We start from the raw sequence: 11,508 nt of genomic DNA, 5'->3' as shown, positions 1-11,508 counted from the left end.
TATTTTTAATGTTAATTTTTTAATTTTTTAAAAGTTTATTTTTTTGTAATAGTAATTTGGTATTTACTAAAATAAATCTTCTTCATTAATTTTACTGAATATTTTCAAAGCATAGACATGTTATCTCTTTGGTAGGAAAACATAAATCACAGGTAGCAAAGGTATTTTTCAGATTAGTGCAATCAACTTCTGATTATTCAGATGTTAATTATGATTTGCCCTTTGATTCATCTTGGACATTTTCATTGTTTATTCTACCGCAAAGAGGTCAGGGTAAGATGAATTCATTGAATTACTTGGAAATTACAGTACATGATATGATGGGAAGAGTGACTAAATTATTGGCTAACTTTTTTTGATTATATGTTGACTTTCTTATCAATTCTTCATTAAAATGGGGAAAAAACAAGATAACAAGTAGCAGAGTAATGCTACAAAGCTGATCATCACTAGAATTATCTTTCAATTTCATGATGGCAAACCAAACAACTCTGGCTTAAAGTCCTCCATGTTGATTTCAGTACTAAGGTTGCCTTTCTTATAAATTCTGGGTTTAATTGTTCGTCTGGAACCATAATGACCTGCCATAACGAGGAACCATAATGAGGCAGCCAGTGCTGCCTCAGCTCCATTTGGAGCATCTTCAAACACAAGGCACTTTTCAGAGGGAGGAGCAGGGCAAAATCTCTTTGTACAAGTTAGTAACAAATCAGGCTCTGGTTTGCCACTCTTCACATTAAGGTCATTACTCAGAAAAAGATGACTAATAAACTAAAGAATTCTTTGTGTCTTCTTGTCTTCCATTCAAATGACAATCCAGCTGAAGTAGTACTAACAGCAATAGGTATGTTTTGTCTATGTAGATGGTTAATTAGGTTCTCAACATCTGGCATAAATGTAGTTGTTGGAAATAGTTGTTCTTGTTTCTTTTTGCTTTCTGTCAATAGTTCATCTTTGGTTAATGGAAGATCCAGGACTTCTACAATAACCTTGGCTGCATCCAATGCCTTTTTACCCATAACCATAGCTTTCACACCCCACTTATATTTCTTTCCATAGCAGACACAGATTTCCTGGCATATCACTGAATAGAGTTGCTTAGTATCCAGAAGGAGGCCATTCACGTCAAAAAGCAGGTGGGTGACCAGCCACAGGGGAGGTACAGGAGTTATGCCCTAGGCATTGGTTCATAGGAAGGACCAGAGCATGAGGAGAAGAAGTTTGCAGCCAGGGGCTTGAGGGAGGAGGGGCATAAAATGTTTTTTTAAAGAAAAAAGAATGATAAGGGAATGAAATTAATTTAGAGGATTTTAGGGTTTATAGGATTTTTCTAGCAGTTCAACTATTTGATACTTGAACAGCAATTCCCTTTATAGCAACCCTGACACATCTAACTTAGCCAACTATATTTTATGAAATTTAATCTGATATCAAAGGAGACCAGTCAATGTTTCCCAAGTGACCACTGAGTACATGGTGCTCTGCTGCCAGAAACAGTCATTCTTAATATTCTTATTTATAACATGCATGACAATCGATCCATTTTATACATTTACTTTACCTCTCATTGCTATTCATAATTAAATTCATAGTTAGTCACCTTCAACTAACACAGCTTTATAGATTTCAAGGTAGGACAAACTCCAGAGGCCTTTAGTTCTCATCCTCTCATTTTCTAGATCAGTAAACTGAGGGCCAGAGTAACTCATTGTTCTGTCCAGACTCCCAGTGATAGACACTGACAAGTTGCTCTTTAATCTGACTTTATCATCTTAAATTAAGTTGGATTTGAATGTAGATCTCAAGGATATTAGAGACTTTGAGGAGTTACTACTGTATTCAGGTTTCTGATATATTATTATAATTTTTTTAGAACACAGAGGATAAGCACTGGAGTTAGGAATTCAAATTTTATCCTAAAGGTTATAGGAAGTCACTGAAGATGTTTGAACAGGAGGATGATATTGTAAGACTTGTATTGAGTAGAAAAGTGATTTAAGAATTTAGGAAGAGGATGTATTGGAGAAAGGAGATGCCCAGGAGAAAACACATTAATAAGTTATTAAAATATTCACATTGAAGGGTGAGAGGGACCTGAATTACATATATGTTGCTGGAGATAATGGAATAGATGGGGGAAATGTAGTAGAAAAATTATTTTAAAATAAGACTGGTGATTGCTAGAGGTGAGGGAAAGAGAACAGTCAAGGATCACTCAGGCAGCCTATAATGTATCCTGTGTCAGAAGTGCTATAATAGTACTTTTGTTATTGTTGTTTAGTTTTTATCTGTGTTAGGTCAGTGATGGTGAGCCTTTTAGAGACTGAATGCCCAAACTGCAACCCTCATGCTGCATGTGAGTTGCCCTCTTACCCCAGACAGGGGAGGGAGGAAATGCTCCCATTAGGCTGCTGGTTGGAAGGGTGGGTGATGGGAGAAATGTCCCCAGGTGCAGTAGAAAGGGGGAGGGGAGCAGCCCCCACTGGCACACATGTCATAGGTTCACCAACATGGTTTAGGCTCTTCGTAATCCCATTTGAGGTTTTCTAGACAAAAATACTGGAGTGGTTTGCCCTTTTCTTTTCCAGCTAATTTTGCAGATGAGGAAACTGAGGCAAGCAGGGGTAAGTGACTTGTGTAATATCATTTCTTCTATTCAAAATGGAGAGCAGAATGAATGACATTTAGTGGTTTGGAACTTAGAATCAACCAAGGTTGCCATGTGCCAGCAAGGGATTCCCAGTTGCTGGGAAGACTATAAATAGGAGGATTTTGGACCAAAAGGGGTCTCAATTTGGAGAAGGGCTTTGGTGGGAGGTTTTGGTTGGTTGGGTAGACCAAAAGTCAATTTAGGATGCCAGCAGCCAATACTGATCTATACCTTAGCTTCCAATCTTGTGTGAATCTATACTCTACATCCTAATCAATTTATCATCAAAGAAGAAGCAAAATCAATACCATCAAACAACCTGGTCAGATTAAAGCACCTGAAGAGACAAACCTCTTCAACTGTTAATCTCAAATCCTGACTGTCTTGGCTTTGATATCACCTGATCATCTGTAGCTTTAGCCAAGGATTCCCTTTACATCTCTTTCCTTCATTTCCCCATTTCCCTTTCCCTAAGTCTGTTATCATTTACTTAGGTGGATGTCATTTTTACCCTAAGCATCACCAAACATATCCTTGGGTATCTGAAGGAAGAGGGATTATTCAAACTAAAGTTAAGTCACAGTCAACTGCATTTATCCACATTTTGGAGTAAGGATGAGCATTCAAAGGAGCTGTGTGATCTAACCCACAGCCTCTTCACTTGATCACTTATCCTGGAACACAGTTATATTGTAGCTGGGTGTAATAGGTTCTTCACATATATTCCTGTGGGGTCCTTAGTGGTTGACCACCACAACTTAGTGCTACACCTAAGGATTCCCACACTCACTCGGCTTCAGCTCCTCATACCATCAGAGGACCTTGTGCTCCCATTATCCTATAACCCTTGACCAGATTCATAAAGCTAGTAAGTATATGAGGCTAGATTTGAACCCAGGTCCTTCTGACTCCAAGACCAATACTATACAACCTAGCTTAGATAAGGCCTACTGTTTGCTTTCATGGCACTTATAACCTACTAGGATTGTCCATGCTCACATAATTACTTTATTTCCATGACAGGATCTGAATCTATACTTTCTGAAATTCAAGGTCAGCTGTCTACCCACTACAATAGGCTGCTAAGTTAATAATCAAAATATTGGTACATTCACATTATAGTTCATTAAGGAAGCATTTAAAAAAACCTGTTGTTCAGAAAAGATTCCACAGAGAGGTTGTATTTGAGTTGTGCTTTAAAAATGGGTAAGAATGTCATCGGCAAAGAATAATATAGGACATTTAGGTTCAAGAGACAGTGTTCACAAAAGCACAGGGACAAAAAAACATAGGGCATATTCAGGGTCATGGGAAAGAAAAATATAGCCTCATTTGGAAAAGAATGAATGATGGTAAGTCAGGTGAAATAAAATTGCAAAGATAAAGAGACACAAGATTGAAGAGGGCTTTGAATGCCATGCAAGGTAGTCTGAGTTTGACTAGCTAAGAAATATACCAAATTTAATAAGAAAGTGATCTAAAAACATTCAGCAGAAGTCTCCAAAATACTTTCATGTTTCTGATAGGTTTTCTCAGAGACAAGTTCATTGTGACACAGAAAACTAAAAATTTAAGAATTTTCCACCCCTTGTGAAATGGCAATGACTGGGGCTTGAAATACACTGGTTGTCTGCCCTTCTGACTACAAGGCTAGTGTGTCATTTTATTTTGTTACTTCCAAAGAAAGAGCAACTAATAGCAGATATGAAAAAAAGCAGCTAAGGAATGGGGAATAAATTAATGTACTTTAATTGATACAATATCTTAAATCATTAACTTAGAGGTTTCAGAATTGCCTTGAAATACATTAGAGAAGATGGGGAAACAAAAAATATCTGTCTAGTTAGATCCTATTCTAATTTAGGTAAAGAATAAATTTTCTTTCCCTATCTCTAACTCAGATTCTTTATTTCTGACTTTGTGTTTCTGTCCATCTCTCTCTCTCTCTCTGTCTTTGGCTCTCTGTCTCTTTCTCTCATCAATGAGATCATGCTATTTTTCCAATGGTAGTTCTAACAATTTCTCTAACATTGTACTTTTTCTAGCCTGGAATAAATGGACTAAAGAGTAGAAGATGGAAGTGGCAAAGAAGCAAGGTTAGATTTTTTATGTGAAGAAAATCTTCCCTAATAATTAGAAGTTGCTTGAAATGAATTTCCACTCACTGAAGGTCCTTAAGTATAGCAACCACTTATGTGTCCTATACTGGGTATTCCTTTTCAGTCATGGTTTGGAGAGCCACTGAGATCCCTTCAGTATGTGAAATGCTATTATTCTGATTCCATTGATGATCACTTCTTGGCCCAAAGTCTTTATTTAAGCTATGTGACATTAGAATTTATGTTTATCAATTAAGTCATATTAATATTGTCTTTCAGAAACTATTTAGGACAAGGAAACTCTAAGATCCTTGTCGGCAATGGAGGCAGTTCCAGGACTTTAGGGATCTTTCATGGTTAGATTTGAAGTTTGCTGAAAAAAAATCAAAAGAACAGAAAAACCCTCCAAAAACATTAGCAGTATATTAGAAACCCTGATAGCTGGGCAGCTGCCTCATTGACTTAATTTAAATTAATGCCAAAAATATGTTAGTTTTTCAAAAACATTCAATTTTGTTCTAAAGAGGAACTGTGTTGTACAGTGCATGCAATACTTGGGAAACTGAGAATCCTAACTGATATTGTTATTGTTAAGAAACTAAAATTGCTATGTTAAAGAGTTCTAACTAGGGTGAGACAATTGGAGCTCTGATCCAAGGTACTGAATTTAGAAAGCACAGGGCTATCTTTTAGAAACATAGAAAAAACACAGCTTAGTACCCAGATAATAACAATATTAAGTTAAAATAGGAATCTACCATATAGTGGGTTGACATTAACTTAAATCTCCTGCATATCTTCCACATCCTTCATGCCTCCCTTGTCTGACCCCTCCACAGCCTGTACAAAAACTTTCCAACAGTACTGAAGAATTTTATTTTCCTCTGTAAGTTGGTGTCCCATCACCCTCCCAAGTGAAGATATGCCTCAGTTTTTTCTCTGGCTACAAAATTCCTGCATATGTCTTTGCAATGTAGTACCTAAGAATGAATCATAAATCATTGCCTTGGCATGTGTGCATATTTGTGTGTGTGTATTTGACATGAGGGTAAATTTAGGGGCCAGAAATATAAGCTGTGGAAAATAATGGAAATTTTTCTTTAGCTGGTGATAAAATTACTGCTTTTAAGCTTTCTGATAGAGAAGTCAAGGGTTTACATCATAGTAGAAATAAATTCTTCACCAACTGAAAATTCTATTCTTACTGCCAAAACATTAGGCTGAGATCATATGAGGAAAGCTAGGTAAAAATGATCAAATTTTAACTTTTTATTATTTTAAGGTTAGGAAAAATAGGCATTCATGAAGTTCAATGGCTCCTCTAATGTCCTAGAGTCAAATAGATGAAGGGTTCAAACATAGGTAGATAAAGCTATAAAAATATATTAATTAATATAGGTTTATATAAATACATATATTCATATACATACATATATTTATGTATATATACACATATTTGGAAAGTAATTTACCTTAATAGCATATTATCTTTCATGATCTATTAAAGTCAGGGATGACAACATATTCATTATACATTGTTTTATCAGAAGTAGAAAGTAGGAATCCATTCATTTTTTCCTGACTTGTTTCCTCTTTGGCATGCAGGTATTCCACACTGTCTGGTGTTAGGGATTGAACCCATGGGCAAAACATAGAGTAAAATGAATATACCAATCACAAACCTATTTTCTTTTCAAGTCTTGAACTAATTCCATCAGCCACAGGCATGGGGTTTTTGTATTCTGGCATCTGTATGAGATAGAACCACCATTGGTGAGGCTTCTTCTCTGAAAGATTTTTCAAAATAAAAGTGCCCAGGAGGAAGTCTAATGATTCCTCTTCCCTATCCCCTAAGCTTCAGTATTAAAAAAAATCAAGAAACTAAATGCTTGAAAGAATGATGAAGAAAAGTTGGTGTGTTGCTCGAAGGACTTGGACTCTCAAGCTAGTGTAATAAACAAAGGCAATGAAGGGAAGTTGGAGAATTGTATTAAAATCATGACGTTGCTTTTAAAAAAACCTCATTTTTAGGTTCATTAGACCAAAAAACAGAATGTAGGGGAAAAAAGCTATGTTGCTATTCCACAATAAACACTTAGCCTTCTTTTATAAAAGGAGTTGGTTAGTTCACATGATATGTAGTTTTATTATATATGACCACAACACTAGTGATTTTCTTAACTATTTTTGCTTGTTTCTTAATAAAAACATACATGTCAGCTGTTTTTTTAAATTTTTTTATCTTCATGAGAAAGTATTCTAAAAGTTGCTGATTTAAATCATCCTAAAAGGGAAAAAAAGAAGTTGAGGTTGTTATTATTTTTATGGGAAAATTTCTGCCAAAAATTTTTAAACATCTTGATAGTATATAAAGGATAAGGACAATTTCAGTGTTGTTTAAGAAAGTTATTATATCCTTCTGCACCAATCAAAAACAAAGTGCTTTGAGGGCACAGAAAACTAAATCTAACATCAGGACAGAGCCAGGGGGACCCTCCTGCTCGATTCAACTTAAAAGGTACATAGAGAAGTCTGAATTCTCAGATTTAAGGAAAAGGAAGAAGAAAGAGGCAGGGAGGCATCTAGAGAAGAGGCTTAGAAAGGAGTCATATACTCTCCATTTTGGGCTTATTCTTTTCAAGGTTTTGGCCTTAATGTAATACAGTTCCACAGATCAGCTCCACCCCTACTTAATCTAGTCTATCACTAGGGCAGATTAGAAGCCTTCAGAGGGCACAGAAGCTCAATTTCCAACACCCTTCCCCTACCCACTGCATTGAGAGTAGCTGTAAGAATCCAGCTGATTGGGATCCCAGGATGAAGGCTCCAACTGTGAGCTCCCTTCAGCCTCCACACCTTCACCTATACCTTCAGCTTCTGCGGGCAGCTTGGAAGATCTGATCTCAGGGCTCATTAATACTCCATCAGCCTAATCTAGTCAATCAGCAAAGCAGAGAAGTACCACCTTCAGGACAGAATAGCTGAAACCCACAGATCTAGCAAATAATCAGAGGAGCAAGATTATAGCCTATGACAAAGGCAAGGAAGGAAAAAATTTGAGTAAACAACAGAAAAAGGAAAAAGAAATTATAATTGACAGCTTCTATCCAGGTAATGGACAAAAAGCAAATGGAACAGAGGAGGACCAAGAAACACCAAGCAAAAACACAGAAACTCCCCCAAATTAGACTCAGACTTTGGAAGAACTCAAAATATAATTCAAAAAACAATTAAGAGATGCTGAAGACAATTGGAAAAAGAACTTAAAAAGCAAAATAAGTCATCTAGAAACAGAGACACATAAACTAAAAAAAAAGAAAATAGTGTCTTGAAAGCCAGAATTGGCCAGCTTGAAAACAAGGCAAAGAAAATAAAAGATGACTTACAAAGAAAAACAGACCAGAAGGAGAAGGATGACTAATGAGCCAGGGATGAAATTCAGTCTTTAAAATTAGAATCCAACAACTAGAAGCAAATGACTTCACAAGGCAGCAAGAGTCTATAAAACAAAATCAAAAGAATGAAAAAATTAAGGAAAATATGAAATACCTCATTGATGAAACTACAAACCTGGGAAAGAGATCTAGAAGAGATAATTTTAGAATTATTGGACAACTGGAAAATCATGACAAAAGAAAGAGCCTGGATATAATTCTACAGAAAATAAAAAAAAAACAAACTGTGCTTACATTCTTGAACAAGAGGGAAAAATGGAGATTGAAAGAATCCACAGGTCAACTCCTGCATTTAATCCCCAATTGACAATGGCCAGGAACGTTATAGCCAAATTGAAGAACTACAGACCAAGGAAAAGATACGATAAGCTGCTAAGAAGAGACCATTCAAATATCATGGAACCACAGTTAGGATAACACAGAAACTGGCTTCATCCACACTGAAGGACAAGAAGGCATGGAATATGGTATTCCAGAAAGCAAAGGAACTGGGTCTACAACCAAGAATCAACTACTCAGCAAAACTGACTATATTTTTACAGGGGAAAGTATGATCATTTAATAAAATAGAAGACTTCCAAGCATTCATAAAGAAAAGACCTGACTTAAACAGAAAATATATTTCATAAAGAAGCACATAGGGGAAGGCAGGGAGAAGACCAATACAATGAAAGATGAAAGAGGTTGGAGACAGTCTCAAAGAAAAATTTAATCATTACAGTGGGAAGGATCAGAAAAGTTCAAATGAAAGGAAAACTCCAGCTTCAAATTCAGTCACCATCATCATCATCATCAACAACATCATCATCATCAACATCATCAATATCAACATCTACATTAATAACAATATCATCAATGTCATCAATATCATCATCATCAAAAACATCATCATCAACATTACCATCTACATCAACAACATCAATGACAACATCATCACCATCAGCAACAATAGCAGCAGCAGCTTCAACAACATCATCATCATCAACAACATCATCTTTCCTTATCTCCCACTGAATGTCTAAATAAAAAATCAGTGAGAAAGAAACTGAGATTTAGAGAGATGAACTGACTTGGGCAGAGAAGAACAAAAGTTTAATAACAAAAATGAGGACTGGAACACAGATCTCCTGAGGTGTGCCAAGTGGTCTTTCTACTGTATAACTTAATTACATTTCTTTTTTTCTTCATAGCCTTTAAAAATTATTATTAACTTTGGGTTTTGTATTACATTCATTTTCTAATATATCCATTTCCTTTCCCCTACCAAGGGAGCTTTCCTTTGTGAGAAAGATAAAAAAAAGTTCCACAAAAATAATACTTAAAATTTTTTTTAAAAACATCATTAGCATCGCCAACATTAACATCACCATCACCATCACCATCAACATCTAACTATCCATCTTTTCCTGGCCCAGGAAAGATTTCTTCTGGGTGGCCTAACCTAATAGCATACTATTCAGAGGACTAAATGAGAGTCAAAAGACATAAACTCTAGACTTTAGTGCTTTATGTGTCCTTTGGGAGTAAAAAGAAAGCCTTCTTTTTCCTAGACTCAGTTTCCTCATTTATATATGAGTGAAACTTACCTGGACTCTGCATTAAGTTAATCAATTAAATCAAAGAATAAAGCAGGTTTAATCAGAACAAAAACACTTTCTGTAGTATGGTAGCAAAGTTCAGAAAATTAAAACTCCTGGTATAGCTTGGTCCCTTAAGTCCCTACATGACTAGAACACTTTGTTTCTTTTCATGTTGGAGATATTGACTGGGTCAGCCCCTTTTCATTTCTACACTGAGGAGCTCCTTGCCAATATAGTTTATGCTTAACATGTTCAAATAACACATTGATTCAATGCAAAGAGCACTTAATTAAAATGGAATAAAATATTCAATAACAAGGGAAAAGAAAAAATAAATTTAAGTCTGTGGACAAAAAAAGTTATTTTCATCTCATAAAGGGATATCCTGTAAAAGCAATTTTCTGTAAGTAAAAAAAATACAAGCCTGCTTCTTTATCTGAACACTGGCCTTACAACAAATCGGTAATGGGGCATATGTAAGTTTTTATCCTTTACTTGTAGGAGAAGGTCAGGGTATGCTGGAACCAGCTCAGACTGACTAGAAATAGATAATTGTTAAATTTTTATGAGTATGTTTCCTCATAAAAATTGTCAAGTGTTTTGATTAGGACTTGACTGAATGTTTTGTTGATTGTCCAGAAAGTAGTGGAGAAAATATTAATAATTCTGTCTAAACTTCAGATCGTCCTGATACATTTTTCCTTCTAGACAGCCTTTCTTAACATATTCACCAAAGCAACCTCAGAAAGAGTTTTTTTTGTTGTTTTTTTTAAGAAGTAGGGAATGATATTCCTGGATCCTTAACACTTTGGATTTAACCAATATAGTACAAAAAACATAAAAAATGAATTGAAAGAAAAACAGATGAAGTATAGCAGACAAGATTTTCTTTTGTTACTTCAGAGTGAGATAAGCATTTTCTTTCTTTTTCTTTTTTCTCTCATGTTTTACAGTATGCATGTCCAGTTCTTCTGGAAAATATCAACACAAAAGTAAAAGCTTTTTCAGAGTTCATAGTTATTCACAAACTGATATGACCAGAAAAAGTGTTCAATTCTAACAATTTGGTTTTTTGGTTGGTTGTGTGGTAGATAAGGACTGGCTTGGCTATATTTTCTTTTCTATCAGTGTTCTCATCATCCTGTAGACAATCTTATTTTTGTATACTTCTCCCTCTTCAGCCGGATCTGTAAAAGTATCTAAAATAGAAGGTGTTTTGGGCAGCCAAGTAGGCCTAGGCAGATGCTGATGATGGAATATGAATAGGGTGAGAAACCTTAACCACAGCCAAATGTGAGTTTAGATTAGCTCCCACACCAGCAGGATTAGGTCTCCTTTAAGCCCAAGATTCTCTGCCAAAGCCCCAGGGCCTTAAAACCAATCTAGCCAGGCAGTTTGAGATGTTTCCAGGAAGCAGACTGTGACTTCCTGAAACCTTAAATTGATGATGGATAAACCTGGCTTGGAAAGGCTAGGCCAGCTAATGATGTTAACCAGATCTGACTGCTATTGACTATTTGCTTTTGGTAAGGTAAGCAATGCCTCCAAGAACATTTAGGCTTTAGGGTTTAGACAGGGTTTTTTTGTAACCAAACAGAGGGTAGGAAGAGTGGAGTGAAAAAAAGAATAGGAAGGTGGGTGAAAGGAAACCCTAAAGATTTTGCCTAAGTACTTGATGTTAAATAAAACTTGAAAGACTAGTTGTTGTTCCTAGGTGCAGAGTA

The 11,508-nt window shown here is 35.8% G+C and overlaps 1 pseudogene; it reads right to left on the bottom strand.

Moving 5' to 3' along the window:
- Window positions 1–468: 468 nt before the first annotated feature.
- LOC123241457 lies at window positions 469–7,663 on the bottom strand (annotated as a pseudogene).
- Between the last annotated feature and the right edge of the window lie 3,845 nt (window positions 7,664–11,508).

This window comes from Gracilinanus agilis, chromosome 3, assembly GCF_016433145.1.
Source record: "Gracilinanus agilis isolate LMUSP501 chromosome 3, AgileGrace, whole genome shotgun sequence".
Classification (NCBI taxonomy): Eukaryota; Metazoa; Chordata; class Mammalia; order Didelphimorphia; family Didelphidae; genus Gracilinanus; species Gracilinanus agilis.
This window is presented reverse-complemented; position numbering and strand designations above follow the sequence as displayed.